We start from the raw sequence: 27,661 nt of genomic DNA, 5'->3' as shown, positions 1-27,661 counted from the left end.
TATATAAGAAAGGAAAAGTGCAGCAACAATAGATATACAAGGAGGCATCTTGACATGCTTCTCATTCGACATTCTCTGAACCTGATTTTCTGTTGTTCCCTTCTCCTTTTATCTGTACAAAGTAACTAAAACGTGGGTGTAAAACATTCCCATTCTGATTTGCTAACATTAACACTAACACCTTCCTCATATTCACTCCATAGTAGATCAGATGACTAGACAACATGCATCGCAGGGGAAGATAAAAGCTTTATTTTTCAGAAGTGCTAACTCTCCTTGTGCCTATGAAATTTAATGAGAGTACAGAATACTTAGTCAACAGCTTTGTTCTTTTTAAATGTCTGGGAAGAGACAGTGCCCTACCTCTTTGAGCCATTTACATCTGTGTAGTGTGAGTGTGAAATCCCACCACCCTGTGAAGGCAATGACCTGCAGTGAGTCTGCACAGATACGGGTCGCTGAGCATTGTACAGAGACGAGTGGAACTGAAGTTGGCTTTTTATTGGAAAATGGTAAAAATGTGCTGTAAGAAGTACTATGAAAGTACATTGTAATTATATAATTTAGTTGCTAATTGTAGATAACAGTTGCAGGTCGTAGTACTGTCTCAAACTTCCTACTTCATCTGTAGTTTCTATCTCAGTGAAAATTGGCTGTTTGTGCTGCAGTTTTTCTTGCTGGACTTTTGCTGCAGGCTTTTTATTTTTTTTTTTTAAAACAACCCCAATAACAATTCAGAAAATGTAATTCAATCATTTCGAAGGGTGAGTTCACAGATAAATGTCTTGTTTTGTCCATGTTAAAACACTTAGGACACTAATTTGAAATGGTGTATCACCTTCATTCTACGGGTGTGCATTTTATGTCACTATGAAAACTGGCACAAAGTTTATTAAAAACCTCTGAACAAAAATCATAGTTCACATGGGCTTAGGAGAGAATTGTCAGTGTTGGGTTGCTAATTTCTATGGCTCTTCTGAACTTCTTGAGGCTCCTGTGTATAACTGCAATATATAGGAACATTTCCTAAGGAATTATTAACTTGTTTTGTCCTGTGTACTCATAGCCACAAGAGTTAACTAGTTTGAACCAAGGCAGTACAGAATTGCAAAAGAAAGACTACATATTTTGTATTCTTGTTATATCTTCCACATCCTGCTGACCCCAGGACTCCTTATATTGTTTGGTGAAAGTTATGTTAAATAATTTCAGATAGTACTTTCTGAAATTCAATTAAGTTCATTATCATAAGTTATTTTGACTTTCAGATATATTTTTCCTTAAGTAAATTCCTACAGTCCAGACCTCTGATACAGATGCACAAAAATACATTATTAAGTGATTTCTATGGCAATAACAAGCCATAGAAACTGTCTCTCCTATTCACTATGACATGGTTCTTGTCAGATTATAACAATGGGATAAACGAGCTCACAAAGCAGAACTTCAGAAACTGCATTTTGTGAAACAAACTTAAATAACTTTTTAGTTTTTAATATATTTCATCATTCTTTTAGCTGCTCTCTACAGTTTTCTGAATATTTGTTGTTGTTTAGATCTTTCTAGCTGGACTTTTTTTTCTCCAACTTCCTTTTGAAAACTCTGCTGCTGTAAGAGTAGAAGTAATTAAAGATTTATCTTTGTATGAAAGCAGCTAGTACAGTTGCCAAATCTTTTCTAATCATATTTGTCAAGAGGGATTGTAAATAATTTTCAAATGGATTGTCTAATAGTAAATGACAAAAGGGAATTCAACTCAGTTGTAAAAGACTGATGGATTTGAGTTTTTCCCTACATTTTAGACTTTGGATCTGTATTCATTTGTAGATCTTACCTCATCATGTTTGTTTATTTTATATGTAATTGAAGTAATATATACAACAACTCCCTAAAGCTTGACTGTTCTTGGGGGACAGAGTGAATAGGGTCTCAGTGTGACTTATGGTGGGCACAGTTGCAGTCTAACGTGACACGACTGTGATTGTCCTGGTGTCTGCTGGAAATGTAGATATATGCTTTGCTTCTCCGGTTTATTCTTTATTAGGTGAGGGTTGCTGGGGTGCAGAAATACTTTGGTTTCACAAGTATATGGCATGTAGCTGGCATTTTCATTTCTATTCTACCCAAAACTTTCTCACACTGGCCAGTTCATCAGATGGCTCTCTAAGCTCACTACAATGGCTTAGGAGTGCAGAGTAGGTCTTTTTCAAGGCCAGGGATCTGCCCTGTCTATTAGAGGTTTAAATTTGGTATTATGTAGCATAATCCACCAAATGCTTTGGCTATTATATTCCCTTTAAAAATAAAGCAGATTTTGCTGAACTAGGCAGCCCCATTGGATCATGTATTTGTGAACAATTTATGATAAAAACATAAAATTGTGGCTTCATTTCTATATTACAGGCTGAGGAATACTCAAGAGGGCCCTAATCCTTGACTGCTGCTTTTAGGTGCTATTGCAACAGAATCAATATACTGCTGTCTAGAGCCTAACTTGGTCAACAGACAATGTTTTACTGAGCATGAAAGCTCTGCTTTAGGGCTTGTAGAATATTTCTGCTGTTTCTTCTGAACTGTTTTTATAGCTTCAAAGAATTTAGAATGAATAATTACCATTACAACATCTAATACAGCCTGCTATTTATCACAGTCCATTCGGTGACATGCTGCTAATTTGTTATTGAACTCAATAACTTGTATGACTGAAGAACATTTTGTGTTTGATCAAAGGGCATTTCTTGAAAGGCATCCAGAATTTGTGTGAAGGAGAGGTGAGAATCTATGATGTCTTTTAACAGTTCATTTCAGTAGATGATTTCTGTTGTCATTTAAGGTGAGGATTTACATTTGAAACATTCACTAGCCTTGCATGTGTTTTAAACCTTCATCTTGAAATATACAGTCTTAATTTTATGCATTCTAAATCATCCTGGTAAAGTCAGGGATATTAATCATAAAGTGCAAGTTTCTGCATTTGCCTAAGACTGTGTGGGAAAAGAAACAGAGAGCAACACTCATACCTGTATGTAATCTGGGCTTCTAGGGTTGCTGCAAATGGTAAAACTTCATCTTATTAAAATTGGGTGCATCTTCATAAGTAATTATAAGGACTCAGCCTAACTAAAAAAGATAAAATAGTCTTAGTTCAATCCCTAAACAGATCTCCTAACTGCTCTTCTCTGGAGTTCAGTTAGATGTCTTTTCCAACTTTTAATATGAGAAGTTTTGAATTTAAAGGATGTGAAGAAATAAGCAGAGAAAATTATATTGTGTTTTAATTATAGAATTTATGTTTAAGCATATACTTTGCTGTGTGCTACATATGAACTGGCTTGTCAACCAAGCCATCTAGATGTTGTGAGCTAGCAAACATGTCAATGGATTAATACTACTTAAAGAAAGATATTAAAATTAAATAAAAATTATTGGAAGAAAATTTCAAACCCAATTGCATTTAGATTAAGTACTTTCCTGATTAAAAGGAGGATCCAAGAAATCAGACAATAATGGTTCCGTCCATCATTACCATTCCAGTAATAAGGGAATAATTTATATGACATAATAATTTAACTATTAATTTTATTAGAAAAATATACTTGGTGAATTTAAAATCAATGATGGGATGCATTTATAAAATTATACGAGGAGAAAATAGAGATAAATTAGACTCAAATTATTCATTAACTATTTGTTATATACTTGAAAACTAGAAATTTACTTGGAATTATTTAATTTATGACTGTTGAATTTCAATGCAATATTTTACTGCATCAAATATAAAAGCTATAATAATTTGATGTAACATGTTCAGGTGATATTTAAAACTGAAAAAGTATTGTATGGTATGGGGCACCCTTTAGGTCAAACTGGGGCCAACTATTTCCCCTCCCAACTTCTTGCATACCCTCAGCACATCCTCGCCAGTGGGATGGGGTGACAAGTGGGAAAACGGTCTCTTACCAGTTTTTATGTGGCAAACACTGAGCTCTTGGTGGCTGAGGGGGTCCTGTTGCAGGGTGATACCAGGGAGAGTTTGTGCTGAATCCACATACCTTCCTGAAAGTGTGAGCAGGTAGAGGCTGAAGGAGCACAGGTTGAAATGCTTTGTGAAGATACCCTCTGTCCTAAAGTACTTGAAATGAACCAAAGCAAAAATCACAGGTAAACTGTGGATACTCAATAGAATTGGCATCATATACTCTGCAAGGCCTTTTCATGTAGAAGTATAATATTGAGACTATTAAATAAATGAATTATTTCATATTTGCTAAAAAGAACTGAATTTTCTTTGTCTCTAAAATTGATGTATTCTGTAACCTGGATTGTCCTGAATTTCTAACAAGGTGCAAATAGGTAAAATTACCTCTTGAATGTATCCTCAAAGCTAAGTGCCAGCCCCTTCTGTGCTCTGAACCAGAGCAGCGTTTGCCAGCAGCCATTTCTACATGTTAGTGTGTGACTGATAATAAGCTCAATATGGTGGCAGGAGTTACTAGCATGACCACAGTTTGCATAAATACAATTATGCCCTTTCCAACTGAGAGCTTGTTTGTGCATCTTTGGCAGAAGTGGTAGAAGAAGTAAGCATGTTGGACTTTGCAGCTGGTTGTGTAGATAATGTCTTGGATGGGTTTCAGGACTAATCTAAGTAGGCAGCAGCTCAGAATAATTAGGGTTGGTGAAGTTGCCCAGCTGATTATTTGGCATGCTGAGCTTGCTGTTGTTGCTGCAAGAGAGGTTAGAGTTTGGTGCAGTGGTTGCTGCTGGAGACAGGGAGAGGGTAAGCTGAACTAATGGGACTGGCCTCCTGCAGAATAGAGTGGATTTAAGTGCAAGTAGATGTCTTTTTAATGAAGTTTATCAGATCATAGTCTAAAACAGCATGCTGACCTTGCTCTCTTTGTCTCTATAGATGATACCTAATATAGATGGAAATAATATATGTAAAGCTACCACTTTACTTTCACTGTTGCAGCAACAAAACAGCTCATTATGATCTGTGGGACTTTGATAAAGGGTTTTCTTTCACTGAAAAATATTTTTTTAAGTTATTGCTATTGACATCTATAACACCTACAGTCAAAACCAGAAAGAATTAAATAACTGGAATATAAACAGGAAATAATGAACAACTCTTTTGTATTCTATAACATCCTCAGACAGAACCCCCCCCACCTGTTAAAGAGACTCTCACTGGTGCTCATTGTCACTCCTGGGGAAAAGGAGAGGCAATAAAATGAGGAGGTTTTGGCTAATTTATATTTGCTAATGTTATTTCTTCAATTTAGGATCATGATACTCATAAAAAAAAAAGGAAAAAATAAATAGGGAAACTTTTTCTCTTGGTGATTACTTTGTTTGGTACAATAGGTACGGGAATATGTAACATATTGTTTGAGAATAGGTAGGCTTAAATCTCCAAACATTCGTTTGGGACTATACTAATTGTTTTGCTTTTCCCCTCCTTTTGCTTTTTTATGAGTCTGGACAATATTGCTTACTCTGTTTGAGTTTCTCATCAAGTTATGACGGTGGTGATAGCATGAAGTCAATTAAAAAACTGGGCAGTTTTGGAACTGTTTATGTAAAAGTCAAGAAAATGACAGAAAAGAAAATTGAATGCGGTGAAGGGAGAAAATGTAATAATGATTGTGACCATATATCCCTGAAGGCTGTTTCAGATTCATCCAGCCAACCACCTCACAGGGTTCTAGTCTGACCCATATAGATAATCAGCAAGAAGAGCTGTGCCATGGGTAGAGGTGATTAAAGCAGTCTGAAAGTAAAGGTTTTGTCACCAGGATGACAAGGTGAGAGCTGCAGATCCCTGATGGCCAGCAGTATCTCTAAATTGCTCTGCAATAGAGAAATCTAGGCTCCTCTGCAGTCAGTGGCAGTTTTGCTCCTGTCTTTGCTCAGTATAAATGCTGAGAGAGGCATTGTCATTGATTATAAAGCCATCAAAGTGTCTGATTCAAGTGTGTTTCCAACATTTTATTTTTAAATAAATTTATATTTTTAAATTTATATTTGAAAAGTTTTCTTAAAAACTATACATTGAGATTATTTTTCGTTTAGTTCATCTGGTCAGAATATTTTTGGCTTCCCTGAATTTATTAGGAACTTTCTCATATGTATCAGTTGGAGTGAGGATCTATGTTTTAATTACAAAAAAATGAATCTTAGTTAATCTAAGCATCTTCAAGGTAACCTATTTTAACAAATACAAAAGCTCAGACACTTTCTTGTAAAGATTAATGCTTGCAGATTAGGTTTTTCTGTTAGATGTCAATAGAAAATGACTCTGACAGTTTGTCTAAGTTTTAAGTGGTCATTTGACTCAGATTTCTTAAGAAATATTCTTCTCAAGTAAAACAACATAAAATTTAAACTGGCAGAAAATTTTAATATCAGGCACAAGCACGAGTGAAAAAAGATTGTTAAGTAATAAAGAAATATTTAAATATCTGAACAGTAAGTCCACATTTATGTGGAAGATCTGTAAAATACCTGGGACTTCTTCTGCTTGGTATATCAAATACTAGAGAAATAAAGAAGAAAATATTCTGCTTGACTGTGCACTTTCAATAACAGTGTATATTTTTTCTAACTTTTCTTTCGAAAAAGTCTTGAAAATCAAACCTGTTTTTTCAGGGAGTCATAATTTTGAATTAAATATTTGTTGCTTTTAAGAAAACTCTAGTTATTTCCTTTAAAAGGAAAACCAAAATCTGATTCATTGATAGTAGCATAAATCTTTCTTAAGCAAATGATAACAAATTACCATAACAGATAAAGTCTGTTCCCAAATGCTTGTACAGGTGTGGCTAAGTAAAGCATTTATATATCTGCTGTGAAAATCATCTGCACATAATTATTAATTGTGTCTGTGCCCAGACTGCAGTGTTTTTTAAAAGCTATGCCTCATCATTGAATTTTTTTTTCTTCTTTTCAAATACATGGATACCGTTTGCAAGAGGAAGTGTTTGAATTCCATCTATACAAGTACTCTGATATGAGGGCTGGTGAGTTATCCTTAGGATTTTTTGGACAGTTTCTTTTTGTGAGAATATTTAGAAAACAATATCATCACAAATGTAGCTTCAGCAGCACAAAAGAGAAGTATGCTGGTGGAAGAGTAATATTTGGGCCAGGGAAATTCAAACTGATAGCGGATAGCAGATGGACTTTTGAAGTCCGGGGTTAAAATAACTCTCTGATAAGAAGGTTGTAAGGATTACATCTTTTTATAGCATCACACATATGACTAAGCAGTAAAAAGAACAACATCTACATTCTTTCTTCTAAACTATGTTATGGCAGAAAACTTGATTTATGTTGTGATGGGATTGTAATACAGTTGACAGTTGTGCATATGACATGTTCTGCTTTCATGATGTGCATTCCTCATGGAACAAAAGGCTCACAGTCTGAATAAATTATATATAAAAAATATAATCATGTTTTGTTTTTAGCCAGACACTTCTAGAAAATAATAAAAAAATGTTTTGACACAACAAATTCTTATGTATGTTAAAGGTGAGATAATGTTATTGTAGACTTTAAAGTTTTAATTCTATGTTCAGTTAAAGTGTCAATAACATACTGTGTTTAATCTAAATTAATCTCCCAGTTTGCTGTCCCAGAATTTATTTATACTCACAGAGACTTTTATTTTTCCTAATTAGTTTCGTGATTCAACCTATTAGTAAACAACCTACACATTCTTATCTTTTCTTTGACATTACTCACATTTACAGAAAGAGTTCATTTGGGATGGAATGCTCTCCTAAGGCAGTGAGGAGAACAACACAACACATTATTTGTTAAGAATGGAAAGGATGAGAGAACACAAGCATTATAATATAGTGCTTGTGCACTAAGGTGAACTTAGAAGGGCAGACTTGTTAGTTGTGATCTTCTTTCTGTGCTATAACTTCCCTGCGTGTTAATGATTTTCTTGATGAATGCAACTTGTGGGGATTTGCCACACAGGACAGTTGCAGTGCAACAGTTATAAACTATGGAAAAGAGTTGGGGGATATAACTGAAAAATGAGAAATAAAACTCAGTACATTTGCAAAGTCTGTAGGCAAAACAGAGTTTGTGGAGTGGTTTTGAAGACTGCCTTTATTACTAAGTGTATCTAGGATGTGGAAATCTGTAGTTAGTGAAAAATTATTCATTTTTTTCCTCTGTTTGCTGTGAGATCAATTAAACAATCATCTGCCCCATGGGAGCCCCATAATCCTCTAACTCAAGTCTTTGGGATTAACCACCTTTTATCTGAATGTATTTCTGTGTCTAATCTTTAGTTTTTTCCATGTTCTGTTTTTTTTTTCCTGCTAGTCTTGGTTTAAACATTGTCCTTAAGAAAAATGATTTTAATGTAACAACTGTGTTGTAAGACCTAAGTACCACTATTAAGAATATTTTATTTTTTCTTCTATGAGTATTTATATTTCTCAGCAAACAGAGAAACTAGAGCTTTTGTTTGTTTGTTTGAGGGGAGGAAGAAGGCTATTTATGACAATTAAATTTCAAAAAATCATTCTGGCATAGGATAAGATTGGATCAAACAAAGGACTCGTGTTCACAAAAGACATTACATTAGGAAATTAATAACTTGTAACCTTTATTTTATGGACAAAAAATTATGTTGGTTTGCTCACAGTTTGTTCACAATGGATTCATTCCCATGGTATTTTGGCAGTAAAACACTTAGCAAGTTATTTCCTAATGGTGATGCTAGCATGGTGTGAAATTATATGAAATGATATGAAAAAAATGAATAATGAGATAGTCAGAAAGTGTCTGACAACCTGGGGAGTCAGAGTCATACAGCAGAATCAGTCTTTGCTTTTTATGGCACCCTAGTAAAGAAAGGGGGATAAAACATTTGGGAGGGAGAGCAGAGAGAAGAAAAAACTAATTGTGGTAGCAAGGAAAAGGAAGAAAAATAGAACTGTGTGGCCCTGGGAAGAGGCATTTGCAATACAGAGAAATGGGACACAGGGCTGATCTAGGTCTGCGTAGTAGGATAGGAGGGCAGTAAATCCGGGCTAACACCCGAGATTGGAACGTAAGGCTCCAGAGTTGCAGTGCAGCAAACAGAGCGATTGTGAAGTTAATGCCTGTCATTGACATAAGTCCGGCTGCTAAAATGGCTAAAAGCAGTGCTAATACAAATCCTCCAGGTTCTCTCACGGCTGCTCACTGAGTGGCCAGTATAAAAGAAAAATTCAAGTGGTCTGATTCTGAAACTTTGAATCTTTTATTGCAATTTCTGCTTCTTAAATACTGTTCCATTTTCCTGAAGCCCAGGGACAGTTTGGTCAACAAATAGGATAGGGTGACATATATTTTTGAAGAGAAAATGAATTGTAGTGGGGATGAGGCGTATTTTCTACTCTGAATATTTATCCTTTTGCTTCTGTGTATCAGATCAAAATAATCCCATCGTCAGCTCAGTGACTAGAATAGGGATAAAAATAAACAGTTCTGCGTACAAAGAAAGTAAATGCATACTTCACTTCCTTCTTTCTTTTTAATATTTGAATGATCAAGTTTTGAGAGAATTTAGGAAGCAAAATTTGCAGTTTATTTCCCTCAAGACTGTTAGATTCTATACTCTTAAATAAATCTATACAAATTCCCACTATTGTGTTCTTCCTTACTTAATCATTCTAATTTGAAATATTTTGTGAATGATATGTGGGATCGAGTGCACCCTCAGCAAGTTTGCAGATGACATGAAACTGGTGTTGTGGCTGACATGCCTGAGGGACAGGATGCCATCCAGAGGGATTTGGACAAGCTGGAGAAGTGGGCTCCTGGGAATCTCATGACATTTACAAGACCAAGTGCAAGATGCTGCACCAGGTTTGGGGCAACCCCCGGTATCAGTCCAGGCTGGGGCATGAACAGATTGAGAGCAGCCCTGCCGAGATGGACTCGGGGGTGCTGATGGATGAGAGGCTGGACATGAGCTGGCAATGTCTACTTGCAGCCCAGAAAGCCAAACGTATTCAGGGCTGCATCAAAAGTAGAGTGGCCAGCAGTCCAGGAAGTGATTCTGCCTCTCTACTCTGCTCTTGTGAGACCCTACCTTGCAGTACTGCATCCAGCTCTGAGGCCCCCAAAGTAAGAAGGTTGGGAGCCTGTTGGAAAAAGTCCAGAGGAGGGGCACAAAGATGATCAGAGGACTGGGGCACCTTTCCTATGAAGGCAGGCTGAGAGAGTTGGGGCTGTTCAGCCTGGAGAAGAGAAGGTTCTGAGGAGACCTTAGAGCAGCCTTCCAGTACATAAAGGAGCCTACAAGAGAGCTAGAGGGGGACTTTTTACAAGGGCATGTAGTGATAGGACAAGGTGAAAGGGCATGTAGTGATAGGACACGGAAGATAGTTTTTACAATAAGTATGGTAAAACACTGGCACAGGTTGCCCAGAGAGGTAGTAGATGCCCCATCCCTGGAAACTTTCAAGATGAGGTGTGCTGGGGCTCTGAGCAACCTGATCTAGTTGAAGATATTCCTGTCCAGAAGATATCCTAAAGATATCCCTGTGGGGGGTTGGACTAGATGAGTTTTAAAGGTCCCTTCCAAGCCCAATTATTCTATGTTGTAATATGTTTGTATTTTTAAACTATTCTGAGATATAAGGGTGAAATTTGCTGTATTGGTGTTAAATGAAGAAAATAGGCAGGTATATAACAGTGGCTCTGATGAATCTGTAAATCCATGTTGAATACTACCAATATTTCAAAACATTTTTTTTATATATGAAATTAGTCCATTATACCAGAGATATTTTTATCTGTTAAAGCCCTCATTGCAAACTTTGAAATTGCAATACAAATAATTTTTTTATTATTTCAGAAGGAAAAATGTAGTAAGATCAGTAAAGAACAACCAGAAAAATCCAAAGTTTTACAAATATGATAAAAACTGCTTTTTCCATTTCTTAAGCAGTCAAGTCACTAGAAAAAAGCAGATTGTATACTATGCAAAAATCTAAGCTTGCTAACACTTTGCCTATGTGTTTTTGCTTACATCTCTACAGTCTTAGACAGAATTCACAAGTAAAGAAATAGAAGGTAGAGACAAATCAGAGAACTTGACACCAACAAAGCATTTCCCATTTCTTAGTACTTTGTTTTGTGACCTTCATGATTTATAACAAAATTGTTTTCATATATAACTCATTATGTTCTTTCAGTGGTAACTACTATTATTATTTGATTTGTATGTCACATAGGTAAATTAGAATATGGAGAACAGATAAACTCTGAAGTTACTTTCTCATTCAATGTAGAAATTCAGAAAAGAAGCAAAGTGTTCATAAAGCTTATGAGATTGTATTCTTAGCACAATTATTCATTTAATATCAGTTATTTTATATCTTCTTTGGCTACAGCTGAAAGTGTTTTTTTTTCCCTCTGAAAAATAACTTTAAAACTGGCATCTTAGTGAAAACACCTGCCATCCCTGTCAAATCTTTTTTTACTGTGCTTCTTGTAAACACCCCAGAGAATTGGGAGGAGATGGTTTATTTCTCAATCCCAAATACCAGCAAAGTTCTATTTGCAGAGCAAGTTACAGTTGGAGTTGTACAAGCTTGAAAAGGCTCTTGAGGAACAAGTTGATTTTCCTGTGAAAACAGTGACAAGAACTGCCTTTTAAAATTGCAGTGTGGGCAGATTTCATCCAGAAATCACTGAGCGTTCAGTGTGGAGCGCCACATTTTATAGTCCCTCTCAGCTGAGCAATGACTGGAAATCTTAGTTCTATTTGTGATGTTCATTGGCAACGTTTGCTTTTTGTCTGGGACAGTCACCTTTGCCTTTTTTTGAGCAAAGGTGACATTCTGAAGACCTTGTTTTGGGAGTAAAAGTTATATGGGTTTCTGCTTATGCCAGCTCCTAAGAAATTAGATGCTGGATGTCTTTTACCCAGCATCCTATTCAGGCATTTACAATACTGCAAAGAAAATGGCTGAAAAATACTACAATTGAAAGTGGAAATCCAGCATGGGAATTGAATGTGATACCTAATGCTGGCTTATTGAAAACTCGTCATTAAAATATAGAACTTGCTTTAGGGAAAGGTTTTAATATATGCACAAAAATACTTTTTGCATGTAGTAGAAAAATATTTCCGGTCATAGAAAAGGATACAAAAATTGAATTTGCTTTTCAATTTGAAATGTTAATGTGTACTGATATCCATTATCCTGAGTCATGAATAATGAACAAGGCAGAGCAAAGAGCAGAATATGCAAGTCATGAATTCATAAGTCAGCTGAGAATTCCTCTATTTCCTCTGGAGCCATTTGTATGGATTATGGTTATTTTTTAACTAAGTGTAATGTTGATGTATAGTCAAAGCTAGAACTTTAGTGAGCCTTTTTATACCTATAATTTACTCCATATTCTTCCAGAAGCTAACAATGTGAAATTATATGGTGACATGAAATAATATGAAATACATTCCTGGGAATAAGAATTGAAACTGTGTGGCGATATTTTAAAATGCTGACTGTTGATAGTAATGATGAAGCAGACTGATAATACTATCATTTTTCTTTATCAACTACATTGTGTTCTCTGTAGGGTGCATAAAATCATGGAGATTTTTCAGAAAGTATTAGTGATAAACAGGCTGGGGATTTATGTGTGTTGTGTGCAGAAGAGCTAAATAATAACAACATACTCGATGTAGAACTGATTAACAAAACAGTATTCAATATCTGAAAAATATGTATTGTTTTAAAGTAAGCAGATCTTTTGCAAGATGAAGTTCTGGAACAATTCCACTAAATACAGCATTATGTGCTTACAGAAAAACCAAGAGGTTTGTGAATTTTAACATGAGGCTTTTGTAACAATGCTACTTTGCACACTCCAGCTTAGTATAACTCATGTGACACTAGTCACCAAAGGCAAATTGTTTCAAGCTACAAAAATAATTAATCTTGATAGGTGAAAGTGACATATTCTAATTTTTATTTTATTTTATAAATTAAAAAATAAGAAATTTGTATATGAAGAAACCCATTTGCTGTTTCAATTTTGAAAAAAAGAATAAAGTGTTCAGTGTATTTAATGGATATTTTTCCATTTGAATCATCATTATTTCTGTGATGTTAGCAGAAGACAAAACAAAAAAATCCCTGTCACATTTATTTAAAAGGGCTATATCTGTATAAAACAAAGCCAAGTACTTTCCTAAGCCAGAAGAAATAAACCACTCCATAAATACAATGTGAGAAATGCTGACCAGATTCTTACTTACATTTGTAGTTGCAATGCAATCTGACAACATTCTGGCTGATGTCAAATATGGACTGAGAACAGTATTTTGATGTTGTTAAATAGAACACAATACCTGCTAAGGTATAATGAAGCTTTTTTAATATTGAAATTATTAATATCAAAATTGAGTAAAAAAGTATGTATGTATACCCCCAAACATCATAGCTGAGTTTATTTATTTTTTATTTTATTTATACATAGGCTGAGTAATTTAATTTGCATTTACTTTATGTGAAATACCTGACCTAGGCAAACTTTTAATGTAATTTCTTTCTATTTCCCTACTTATCCTACTAAAATGTAATTTATCTCAAAAGCAAACAAGAACTGTAAATAGGAGCTTTGTAAAAAAATTGCTGGTGTGAAAAATTATGGTTACTCTTGAAAACTAAATTCACAGTGTGACAAAATAAGATTCTGCATATCAGCCTGATGAATCTGAACCCTGAGCATTTACCTCTGAGAGGGCATTTGGTCCTTTGTGCAAAGAATTGGAGCCCATCTCTCATTACTTCTTCCCTTGAACTGGAATCTGGATGCAACATTGTTGGGTTTCAGAATCATGTATGAATTTAAAAATTTAAGTAACCAGATTGCATGGTCAGATGTACTTTTGTTTCCTGAAATATTTGCTTTGTACCAGTATCTTTCAGATGATTATCCCAAGGTCCTTTTCCAGCATCTGGCTTTTTCGTTGTAGGGAATGGATGTTATCTGGAGAAATGAGACATATTTATTCTTATTAAAAGAGCCTGGATTGTTTTAACTGTCCAATTTTTTTAATGGTCTTTTGCAGAACACTCATCACAGTAGCATTTGAATTGCTTACATTCCTTCCTTTATCTCTGTAAGTGGAAGAAAGCTCTATTATCCTGATTTTATGGACTGGAAATCAATGGATCACTGTCAGAACAAAGCTCAGCACTCAGATCCCTTACATTTTAAATTCTTTGCTTGTTTCTTCTTTGGGAAGAACTGAAGATCCACATTTCAGTTAACCTTTGTTATAATTTTTAGATTTCAGTTGGGGCTCACTTGCCAAAATTTCAGTTCTATTCACACACAAAGCATTTAAACAAAGCAAGAGATCTAATTTTTTTCTGCATTCAGTTAACTTTCCTTAACTACCAGGCTTGTTCTTTGACTTTTCGGTATGATAGTCTTCTACCTTTTTCTGGGTCTTGTAAAATTTTGCAAAAATTAAAATCTTCTAAATTCTCAAACTGTGATACCTATTTCACTCTTTTCTATTAGCAGTTTTTCATTCCTGTACATTGGCTGTGTAACCCTTTTTCTATGTTCAAAGCTTTTCTAAATTTCATCTTTTTATGATTAATCTCTTCTGGCAGACTAAGTAACTGAGGCATTGTACAAGACCAGGGCTGGGAACAGGGCCTGAAGTCTCCAGTGTGGAATGTCTGCCTTTGTTATACAGTATTTGAGGAAGACCAATCCATACCAGTACTTCCTTCTGCCCGCTGGTTCTCCTGATGGGTGCCTTTAAACTGGGGAAAGGACTTTAGTCATGACATCCACCATTACCCAGTTTGCTGGTTACACAACAGTTCTGAAGTGTTTATTGCTGGAACAGACAGCTTCCACAGAAGCAAAAAAGTGCATGAAACTTGCAGAGTCAAATATTTTATTATGGCTGTCATAGATGAGATAGCTCCCATTCCTCAGTGTACCCAAGCTGCTAAAGCGAGGTCAGTGGTCATTTTGATCTTCTGCTACACTGTGGGTTGGTAACTCATAACCTATGGATTACTGTGAGGTGTTGCCTGGAATGCTTCCTTGTCTTGTTCAGAGACAAGAGAATTAAGCATGAAAGCTGCATCTGGCAGTGAGAGGACTATGGCATTGCACTACCTTGGGAACTTTTCCCATGGTTTGATACAAGTCAGGACAACTGTTGTAGCTGAGTAAGATCATATCCGGGGTTGTCTTTCTCTAGATTGCATCACCTATTTATTAGCTCCCATATCTGAATACATAATGTTGATTGCATGGGGCAGAGTTTTTGGAGACAAGTAAAAAAGGTTGCAAAGGACACTTAAAGGTTTTGAAGGATCCTATTGAACTTTTCCTATTTTCCCTAGGAACAGGCAAACTCCTACAAAGTTCTTGGTGTGTGCAATACCTGAAATTAAAGAAAAAGAGCAGTGAGTTTTTTACTTTTCCCACATTGGAACAATCTTATACTTGGAAATATATGAAGGTCAGGGAGTAGAAGACTTTTTGTTACCAACGTTTGTTGCTTCTGACTTTACTTCAAGAAATAACAAATTTCTTATTATGCTTTGCTTATAAAAGAATGGATGTCGCAAAAACAAGCAAAGAAGAAATTTACAAGAAACTAATATTAAGAACATAGTCATCTATCAAAATTAGGGGTTGGAACTACCTGATTTTTAAAGTCCTCTCCAATCCAAACCATTCTATGATTCTATGAAATGTAGAAGCCATTTTTTTTTTGCATAAGACCCCATTTGAAATCAAAAGGAAAAAGAAAAGTTGCTGAATTGTGGCAGAGAAGCAGTTAAAATCTATAACTGTTTTCATTGAGATGTCTAGTTTGCCAAAGTTGTTATTCCCAAAGCGTATCATACTTGCCAGTTCTTTATCGGATTTGACAGAGGATGATCTAAAAAAAAATAGGCAGGAACAGCAATGTCACCCTAAAAAGTCATTAACTGCTTGTGTTGTTTACAGTGTGTAGCTGTGAGTACAGCCAATTCTACATTTGCTAAATCCTGTGATATCTCTTTATTTCAACAAATTCATCTCTATGTTTGAAAAAACCTGTGTATTTCTTTATTTCAACAAATTCTAGAATGAAAATTACAAAATCACAGTCCATTACAAAATGTATAGTAATAAATGTTAATAGTATCATTATTTGTATTTTCAATATTACTAATCAAAGTTTAATTTTATTTTCTTGAGATAGACACAAATAGTTCAAATTTACTTGCATAATAGTAAGCAGCAACAGAGAAATACTGAGCTTAAAATTATTTCTAATCACAGTAAAATAAATAAAATATTATCGTAGACTTTTTTTAAAAAAAAGGCAGATCCAGGTAATACAATATTCTAATCATAATACATTTATTATAGCTTATTTACGCTTTACTTTTTTATAAAATCTTCACTCTGACAAGGACTGCAGTTCTTACAGTACAGCAAAGATGTTGTATGGTATTTTATCTGTGCTGAGCAGACACATGCAGAAAAGAGTGTTTTGGGGAGTCTAAGAAAAATTTGCTGAGCAAAGTTCCAAGGGACTAATGGGTGCACTTCCAAGCATTCACTGCCAGATTTAACTCAGGAGAATGATCCATCTGTTGTTTACAAGTTCAGCTGGCCATATCTTTTAAGGTCATTGTGTTGACACCTGTGCCAGCTGGATCCCACACCTATTTTTTTCGCATCTGAGTCCTGTACATAGATATCAAGAATGTGTGATGAGAAGATGCTGCCTCTTTGTTTTAGTTTAAAATTAAAACCAAAACCAACCAACCAAACCTCAAAACACAATCAAACAAAAAGAAAATTATTTATATGTAATTTTCCTATTTCTTACTGTGTTTCCCCATCGAGGACTTTCAGTTTCAAACTGCACGGAGATGAATAAATAGTTCATGAGTGAAGTGCATAAGTCTCTGGACAGGTGACGGAGATAACACAATGCATTTCATTTGCTGCTGGTCTTCTTTAGGTAGAGCAGGTTAGTACAATAGCAATTTATCTGAAGATGAAATTGAAGTGGAGAGTCACATGGCAAATATAAAAAACCCTTTCATTTGAAGGATTGTGGTAATCTGGATAAATTATATTGTCAGGGAAGGTGCACACCTAAGGAAATGAGAAAGGGAGCAAGGGAGAAGAGGATGGTGTAAAAATGGCTGCACCACAAGTGTCTTACACAATTCTATCTGAAGTCACTTGATGGATTTTGAAACATTTTGCTTTGTTATCCTCGATACATTTGTAACAAGAATAAGTTACTGGCCTCATTGGGAGCGGTATAGTCTCTGTGTTTACATTACAAATGTTCAACTTCTATTCTATGAATGTAGCTCTTCTACCTGGAGAAGAGTGGTCCAGGCTCTGCTACACAGTTTGTTTGCTTCTGAAAATTTCTTTTGATGTGAGCCACACAAGTTACGCTGGCTGAAGGACTGCTTTGTACAATGAGAACCTTCATAATTTAGGACCTGATCCAATTTATGGGGTGGAATTCTCTGCTGGTTTTGCAGGCATTAAGTATTATGACTTTTTTTCTCCTCTCACCACAACTTCCCAGAAATTTAAAGATGAGCAAGTATAAGATGTGAGGGAATTTTCCTTGAAAAGTAGGGGAAAACACTGACCTTTTGCTTAAACTCATTCTGGAAATATTTAGCCTCAGGAGATATATTTTTGGGCAATTGTGATCGTATAAAAACAGGATGCTAAGATTAAATCCCTTATGTAACTTTTATTGCAGCTTCAACTACCATGAAGGCTATAATTATGAGTGTAGTTCTTGTTGATTGTGAAAAGGTCCCTGAGCAACCTGCTTCTTTATGTATTCAGCAAAATGAAATAATTACAGAGCTAACATCAACCATTTTTCTGTGGAGCCTCTTCCATTGTTCCATATTCTTTTGAAATAATGAAGACACTGAAAATTACAGTTAAGAAATCTACTTTTTATCATTAGGGTTCAAAATTAATTTTTTAATGTTAATTTTGTATATCTCTCTATATATATTACTTTAACAATCTTACTCTTATATCTGCACAACATTTTATTAACCATATTGGTTCATTTTGACCATATTGGTTCATTTTGAAGAACATCCTTAGACAATTTTTGTTCAAAGGAAGTTTCCATCCAGCTTGTATACACAGACATGAGCAGTCCTAGATGGATGTTGGGAAGATGATTTTTTGGTTTGCTTGCTTTGCTTTAATCATATAATAAAATTTAATGTTTATTTGATGAGTAGATTTTTATGAATTCTTGTCATCTAAGAATGAGTATAACAGAGCTAGGAAAAGGCAGAACTACAATGCTAGAAGTTATTAAAGAAAAATCAAGTCCTGTATTTCTAAAGTTTGGCACTGAAAATTGTTTGTAACATTTCACAGTGTTTGATGCTATGTCTGTATGTCAGTAGCTCATTTTAAGAGGGTAATTATAGCATTTCCTTAATTTCGTTATGTGGACAGTCCACAAAGAACAATTCCTTGAATTTAACCCTGACTCCTGCACAACATGCTCAGAGCACCAGAGAAATATTCTAAGGAGATAAATAATTTTGCATTTAGATCTGCATTTAGACTTTCTTCAATAACTAATGAAAGGGGTCATTAACTAAAGAAACAAAGATATTGATTAGTTACTTATTTAATCTTTTTCTACATGCATAGAAGATGATTGTGGGGATCGGGGGCTTTACCATCATATTATGAAAGATTACACATTAATACATTTTATAGGGACTAAATGAATGCTTCATGGTAAGCTTAGTCTCAATCATCCTTACTTTTTAGTATTTAATTTTGCATCCTAACCTTCCTCTTAATGTAACACGTGTGGGAATTTTCCTGCATGTACATTTAAACATATACATGAGCAGAATAACCTTGATGGTGTTAAGGTGTCTTAAAAAACAACCATGGTCATTGGTATTTTGGTTTTGTACATCTGTTCTTTAAACTGTTAACCAGGTGTAACAGGTCATTGCTCTGAACTAATTTGATTACATAGTATCATACTGTCAAGCCCGTGCATAGAAGATATGAAACCAAATTAGACAGTTAATTATGATTGTTACTTCTGCAATCCACTGGAATTCTATTTGTAGGTTTTCTGTTCCTCTTTAAAGAGGTATTTCCTTCAGAGAAGATGGTTTTACAAAAATGACATGTAACCAAACTCAAAACAACAGGTGTTTTTACATATACCGAATTGCTGTCTTCATTGTGACTACTAAAGGGGAGATCAGTAATTAATGATCCAATTACTAGTTTACAAAGGCTTTTATTGCAGTGTCAAGGTGATGAAAAACCCTCTTGCACTGTTTTTTTTTGCTGCCACTACAGCTTATTGAATCAGCAGATGCACAGCATGTTTTTAGACCATTTATGGCATGTGTGCTGCCAGGGACAGATGATACTTTGGATTTACTGCTGTGATTAAACTCTTGCTTCTTAAATCAAATCATATCATTTTAACAGTGAAATGAATGTACGTTGTGTTTCCTGCAGTTTAGATTTGAGAAAGTAGCAGGTTAAAAATTACACTTGTTTAGACAATCAGAAAGTTATTGGTATTCCACATGTGAAATGATAGATCAGGTTAGATATTGTTTTGACTATTTTACAAGATTGTTTCACTTGAAAATTTAATTTTTTAAAAATTTATTATTATCGTTGTTGTTGAACTATTCAATTAGAAAAACAGATACAGTTTTTATGTATTGGTTATTTCATACTGAAAAATCACAAGATTAGTACTTGTTAATATCAATTTTTGGTAGCAAGATGTCAGTGACCCTGAGTGGAATTAGTGGAGAGAAAAGAAAAAGATGTGATCAATTGAACAGCTGGCCAATCCTCAGTCATAATATGTGGATGGCTGTTGGGCTGATGATGGAAATTGATTCTAGATAATGGTGTGTCTCTGATAGGAGACATCTCTATGTTAGTAATGTCTCCTTTCATTAGGATTAGGTCTACATGACTTTGGCAATAAAATATAGAAAACTATTATGAATAAATATGTTTCTTTAAAACTAAGCTAAGAAGATTTTCTTTCCTGACATGTTCACTATTTCAGCTTTTCTTATGATTGATTGTTCTCTTGATGAAATTAAGACAGCTCTATCATGAGTACAACTGACATGTTGAGTTTATGTCCACATTTGTGAATTTGACATCATACCTCATGAAGAATCCCTTCCTTTGCTGTATTTCATGGTTTCCCATTGTCTTCATTTTGCAAATTTGAGGCTTACTTAGTAATTAAGTTACTCTAATTCAAGGTAGCTTATGGTTATTTTCTGTAATAATTAGTGTTGACATCAAAACAGTAAAGCTTGAAAGTAAATAAGTACACAATATAAGTTTTTTTTCAGGCGTTTTTTGTTGATTTCTTTTTTCTGTTGCTAATAAATATTAGAAGGAACTATGCATGTAGAAAGCATTACTATAGACTCCCTGTCAGCAAATGTTAATTTCTAAAAGGAGTTTAAATGCACCTGGTTAAACACTGCCCCTCAAAGGCAGAGGGCTCATATGTCTGTCCAAATAGAAATATGTTCACATTCAGGATTCAGTATGTGTCCATTAAATCCTTTGGCCCTGAGACTTCCAGTTGCCAGCCTTGTTGGAGGTACTCTGATAGTCATTTTGGCGAAGTCACAACTTCAGGATGTAAAAAATGTATATATCTGTGCAAAAACTGAGTATAGAGTAAGCCAGCACAAAGTGAACTGCATAATCAAATATGTGTACTAATGCTAAATAGAGTTTCCCTGAAGCTACTTATTTAACCAAGCCTATTTCGGTGAGTATATATAAAATGGTAATGAAAAGTCTGATGGTGATAGGTACCATGAGCACACAAGACCCAAACCTGTTTCCTAAACTGTGAGCTATTTCTCACAAATTTCCATAGTGCTCCAGTTACGAGCCATGTTCACTTCCAGGAGGCTATAAGGCTCCTTTCCAACTGATTTGTCAGGTTTTACTGTTACCTTGCTGTTGGCAGCAAGACAGTTGAATTTGCCTGGACTATTTTCAAAGTTTGAGAAAGGAATTAATTTTGCATGTGCAGATTGGTTCCTAGTTGTGCAACAGCTCCAACACATCATAGAATCACTGGATCTTCTGTGCTTCCTTAGCAGTGGTTTTCCAAGGTGACTCATTTTTCTGAGTCAATGACTGTGGAAATGTAGGGTTTTTTCTCACCTTCCAGACGCCAATTAATTCCTGTATTCATTAGATCCAAGAACTCATTAACTTTTGGTAGATTAATCTATGAAAAGAGATGTGTTCACTGAGCACTGCCCCTACCTGGGCTGTCTGGTTTTAATTGACGAGAATATCATCTCAGTGTTATATAAAACTGAGCTGTTGAAACAAGGGCCAGATATGGGATTCTTTAATAAGATTAACAGGTTTTATTCTCCCCTGCATTACTAGTAGTGCTTGTCTCTTTAATGGGTCCCTCATTCAGATGTAGACAATCTGGTATTGCTGATGCTGGTTGCAAGCCTGAGATGGTAAAGAACTTGCACGAGGCTGTTGGTTGCAACCCTAAGGTGAAGGGATGCATGGTTATTACAGATAAGCAGGGAAGATATGTGAGGTCAGCCCACGAGCATCTATATTGTCTTTGCAGATGTGAATAGGGAAGAAAGAGAAAACAAAAAGGTATATTGTAAAAATAATAATAAAAGAGTAGTAAATTGCTTTTGATTACTTACTACTGGGCATGATCCAGAAATACTGTCTTATCTAAGCTTTCCAGTATTGTTTTCTTTTGTATTCTCCTGAAAGAATTTCCTTTTTCAGTCCTAGGTTCAAAAGTTCCTGCTGAAAGAAGGAAGTAAAAAAGTGAAAATGCTACAAGTAAGGTCAAAAGTAATTTGGAGTCAACATCTTCCTAAGGCAAAATCTTAAAGACAGTCACACAAGAGAGAAATCCATAGGATATCACACTTAGTTTGTTCCAGATTTTCCTAATCTTACTAGAAATAGAGTAGCAGGGAATAAATGACAAATGTGTATAAATCTGAAAAACTTGAATAAGATAACAACTGGGACGCCAGTATAAAATTTCTGGCTGTTTCCCATAAATTCTTAACAGTACCAGTCCATTTTCTTGGTGGTTGAGTGTGAGTTTTTGTGCTGGCTCACACGATAGAGGCTGTGTTGTGGCATACAGGGTCACACTCCAGGTATCATATGAGAGACATGGTTGTAAGTGTATAAGGTCATTTATTTTGTGCACTATGCAGTGACTGAAAACATCCCTTCCAGTGGGAGTCTGGTGAGTGTTGGCTTCCATTAAGAAATTACTCCAATAACTTTCTATAGGAAGTGGACAATTTATCATACAAATATATTTGCCATATTGATATGCTTTCTTTCAATTTATTCCAAGGAAAGACATTTATCAAAATATATTTGACTAACAGACTGAGCCTAATTTTGTTTTAGAAAATGTAATTTTGAAGAAAGTCTTTCCTGCAATTTAAATCCTTCCAGCAAAACATACTTCAAAAAATACTTCCAGTAAATATTCTTCTATTAATAGTGATCCTAAGTCTCAGGCCCAGAAAGAGAACCAGAAAGAACTAGACAAGCTGCAACCCTTTCCCCCTTTACATTAGATTAGCCTTTCTGTTAAGAATAATGTGTTTTCTCTTAAGCAGTACCTGTAGTAGTTGAAAGCAAGGTTATATACTTTTTGAAGGTAAACCAGGATCTTCAATTTTAGTAATGTTTTCCCCTAAACAATATCACTTACAAAAAAAAAAATTCAAGATATTTTAAAATTCTTATTGAATAACCCATGTGGACCAGAGATGTTTCTTTGGTAGCAATATCTCTGTTCAATGCCAGCATGCTCCCAATGTCATCATTCTTTCCACATGGGTATGCATTGTTTTGTGCTCCTGCCTCCCCCAGTCTATTCTCTCACGTGCCTTGTGGGATGCAGCACTCTCCTATTCACAATATTCTTCCAAGTCTGTAGATTGTCTTTTATTTCTTTCTTTCTTGGCCATTAGAAATTCAAGTGTTTATGGATGTTCACCATTAACAAGGGCAGTTATGCAAGATCACAAAAAATTGCTCTTAGACCCTTTATCATGTGTAGGGGTCCTATAAATCTGCAGATTCATATATGAGAGCTGGGATTCCACTTGATTAAATATAAACACCCACAAACTCGGGATCTACACCCAAGCTAATAATGTTGACATATTTTACAGTCATTGAATGCACGTCTTGAATACACTTCTTGAATTCAGGTCAGGCCTAAAGTGGATATATAAAGTAGGCCTGATGAATGGAGACAAGAGTAACTGGTTTAGATATAGAAATCCAAAACTACCTGAGGTGATTGTGGGTGTCTCTACTTTTCAGGTGAGGGACACTTTCCTACTTATTACAACAATCTGCTAGGTATTCTAAGCTCCACATCAGAAGTCTCTGCTAAACTGTGCACAGTGATTTTCTTCGTGCTTATGGCTGTCAAGATCCTGTATAGAAGCATGATTGCACTACTTCATCTTTGACTTCTCTTAAACACTGCAGCACTGAATCTCACTTGCAGGTCATAGTCTGCTTTCTTGGAGATCTGACAAAAGACCTCCCAGATCTTTTGCATTTAGTTACCTGGTTGCCCTGAGACTTCCCTGCCCCTTGTAGTAAGGCTATGCAGGCCTTTACGTACAACTCCTAGCATTGTTGCTACTGATTTACATAGTCAGGGCTAAGTACAAACATCAGAGAATGCTCTACAGTTTCCTTATCACTAGTGAAGATTGATACATTTTCCTCCTAATTGCTGCATTCCTCTGTATTGCACATATTAAAAGTCAAGACTGTATTTCATATCCTTTACATAAAGAACAGCTTCTCTTTTTTTTGTTTTGGTAGGACCAGATCCTTCGGATATTTTCTTAGGCTGTTCCATGTTGAAAGTTGACAAATTCAGGGGAATAATTATTTCCCAATAAGAAATGTTGAAACACATGATAGGAATTTTCAAAGCCTGCTATAAGACCTGCAAGAAGATGCTTCTTTTTGTTATCAGTGCTCAAACTGCATTAGTGACTGTGTTGAAAAATATTTCTATACTTTACATGCACCAGACAGCTTTGCATTTGTTCCTGCACCAAAAGCTAGCATGTCCCTGAAGTGTCCAGAGCTGACAAAGCAATTGTTTAAGCTCTCACATAATCACCTCCAGGCAATTCTGGCTGTGTAGCTCCTCTTTGGAGTCACCCACTGTGTGGCAGTTTAGATGGATAGTACTGCAAGCACAAAAAGTAACCTGCTTAAATGAAAGTTCTTCAATAACTGTAGTCCACTTTTTACTTCTCTCCAGAGCCCTTCTGGTACAGGGCTGCACTGGGAGCCTTTCAGTTAAGAGGAGGATGAAGAGACAGGAATGTGCTCAGCTCACTCTAGTCTTATGCTGAAAATTAGCTTTGAGGGGAAATGTATTAACTCATTTGCAAGGTTAAATTGTTTGTAGTTTTGAGTAATGACATGTGTGTACCATCATTGGCTCAATTAATCAGTATGTAGCATGTGTTCAGTATACAATATGCAGTCAGGTAAGACTTCTCAGGTTGAAGAATTTAAAGTTATATGACCTGGTTTTTTTTGGCAGTGAGATTTGAACTTGAGAAAAGGTTTTTGGTTTATTTGGTTCAAAGCAAGATGATGTTTTCAGTTTACTAAGGTTAGTTAGAAAGGGCTTGGGTCATTCTTATATCCTATGTGAAGATTTTGAACACCCTAGAGCATCAAAATGACTGTATATGTAGAATAGCCAATTAAATTTAGTGGTTTATGTCTAAACTATTTGGAAAATGGGTTTGAACTTGATCATGAACTTAGACAACACTCAAAGAGTAGACACATACCATGTAGATTACATGCAAATTCCTTAATGTCTTATGAAAGATGCTCAATTACCATATTTCTGTGTGGGAAAACCATTCTAAGAAGGAAAAAAAACCCAAACCCAAACCATTAAAATATAGGGGAAACAGAAATTAACTGAAATTCTTTTAAAATATACACTGACATTTCAAGTTCCCATTGCTATAGGAAGGTCCCATTGCTGTGGGTTCCTGGATATAGAGGAAAATATTTTCCTCTGCCTGTTTGGTTTTGTCTAAAGAAAATAAGTAAAACAAACCAAACATCAGTAAGCTTACAAAGGTTTCAGCTTAACACCATTTATACAGAACAGCTAGGCCACTGATGTGATTTTTCTCCCAACCTGATTTGTTCATGCAAACTTTCCACATACAAATAGAGCTCATTGACATTAATAAGAGCAGATCTCACATATGTCCTTTCTGATATCCAGCTGCACTCCTGGACTCATGAAGCATCTGAATGCTTTTATAATGACATTGTCTCAGACTGTATCTTGCTTAGTAATATATTAGTTCCTTTTTCATGAAAGATGGCTTTGATATTATAACTTATATAGTTTATCAGGGAGGTGGTATTTTTTTCCTGGGTGATTACTGCTTCATAACCTAAATGTACATATTCTTAATAATAAGGCATCTTCTACTGTGGAAGAGAAATATCTAAGAGAGCAGCAAGTGCATTCTCTGGTACTCACAATTAAAACTACCGTGTCTTTGTTACAGAAAGATTTTGGTTTAACAATTTTTCTTGTAGGCAAACAAGAAGAAGAACAGGATTTCAAAAATCACTTACCTAGACGAGATTTTAATATTTAACAGACTTGTACTGAAAAATTTATGTCCAGGGATTTTATCAAGCCATTCATTGTAACTCAAAAGGTGTGGTTATACTAAACCATACATACCTCTCATAGAAATGTATTAAGCTACAGGGCTTCCATCCAGCCATCCTTTATTAACTTTTGTACTATTTAGGCCTGTCATTTAGATCACTTAATGCAGTGTTAAGGGCAAAATCTGTAAGATCTACAAGGACTTTGTAATTTCTAATTTCTAGGACAATTTTTTGGAAACATATGAACTACATATGGTAATAGAGAAAATAATACAGATAAAACCAAAAGTCTTTGGATAGAGTTGTTACTTATTTTCATTTAATTTTCATTTTATAGATACCAAATAATTAGTATTTACTCACACTAAATGAGACACAACTAAAATAAAAACAAAGAGCTTTCTGCATATTGATTGAAAAAGAGAAAGGAAAATGTTAGAGCAAGAAGTGGGAGGTTCAACTTTGCGAGTCTTCCTCTGTGTGGGTTTAGGTTAGGGCTTATCATTTGATGAAGAGTAAATGTTTTTGCAAAATAACTGAATTTTTAAAAATATAAGTAATCTCTATATGTTAATGCCTTGGGTGTGCTGGGCTAAATGTGTCTAATCTTTAACACATATAGTGTGTGGATGGACCATACATTAATACCCGTGTGACAGGACTCTTGGCATAAGCAGAAATCAGTTACATCAGAAGATGAGCCTGGGACTAATGTTTAAAGGCCCCAGGTAATATGTAAAATAGGGAATACATAGACTGGAACTCTTGCTATCGTCTGGTTATCTCTAAATGTATATTTATGAGGAAGAGCTAGATCTTCATAAACTCACTGATGATTTCACTCAGTACCCCTGAAGCAATGTCTGGAGGCAGAGGTAAGACTGGAAATTCCAGGAAGAAGTACATTTAGCAAAATGTTATTAGCTTTCAGAAGAATATTTCTTTCCCCTTTAGCAGGATAACCATGCTTTTATCTATAATACAGTCAAGATGTTAACATGCATGGCAAAGAGGTTTTGCTATGAATTTCCCATTTTTAAATTCCTTTAAAATTCCTTTCAAGAATCAAGAAGCATAGTTAATAGATTTACAGCAGACCTAAGTATTACGTAGAAAATATAAATGAATTAGGGTTTCAAAATAATTTTATGAGGTCACTTTAACAGTGTTTTTATGAAAGAAAAGGCTATTTTATACACTAGAATATTTCTGCTACGCATAAGAGACAAAGTGTTCAGAGTGTCTTTTTGAAAATAAAGCCTTTGTATTCTGAATATTTCCTTTTTAAAATGAAAATGAGAATGAGACTTGATTTTTTTTCTTTTCATATAGCATATGCAAGTCTATATATTAGGAGAAAACAAGTGAAGAAAGAGTATATTTTTTATGGTACATGTATCCCTACAGGGGACTATATTTTACTTTTCTAAAGACTTGTTAGTTACATTTCACCACCTCAGTGGTGTAGTTCCAAAGGAATAGGTTGAGTAATGTCAAAGTAGGATCTGAAGTAATGGAAATAAAAAAATATTGTTTGTGGTCTGTACTAAAAGAGCAGAGCTACTTTGCTCTAGTGTTGTTTTCGTTATGAAATTTGATAGAAAACTAAACATTTGTTTCCTGCATACAGTATTATAAAAATATTTTGTAGCATATAGTAACAAAATATTTTTCATGTAACATGTAGTAACAATGGTGAGGAAAAAAAGAGAAGTTTAATTATGCAAAATGTGTGGGCATAATTTACAGTTGAAAGTATCTACATGAAAGAGAATGTTTTATTAAAATACGAGTCATTCCCCAATTCTATGGACAGCAGCATTAATTTGGGCCT

General features: G+C 35.1%; 1 protein-coding gene across 27 annotated transcripts in view; it reads left to right on the top strand.

Annotated features, from left to right (window-relative positions):
- The window catches only part of RIMS2 (regulating synaptic membrane exocytosis 2), a 388,249-nt gene that overhangs the window by 142,195 nt on the left and 218,393 nt on the right, over positions 1 to 27,661 (top strand). The gene's annotated exons all lie outside the window — the stretch shown is intronic.

This window comes from Manacus vitellinus, unplaced genomic scaffold (assembly GCF_001715985.3).
Source record: "Manacus vitellinus isolate BGI_N305 unplaced genomic scaffold, ASM171598v3 scaffold_1_pilon, whole genome shotgun sequence".
Taxonomy (NCBI): domain Eukaryota; kingdom Metazoa; phylum Chordata; class Aves; order Passeriformes; family Pipridae; genus Manacus; species Manacus vitellinus.
The sequence above is the reverse complement of the archived record's forward strand: the minus strand, read 5'-3'. Positions and strand labels throughout refer to the sequence as shown.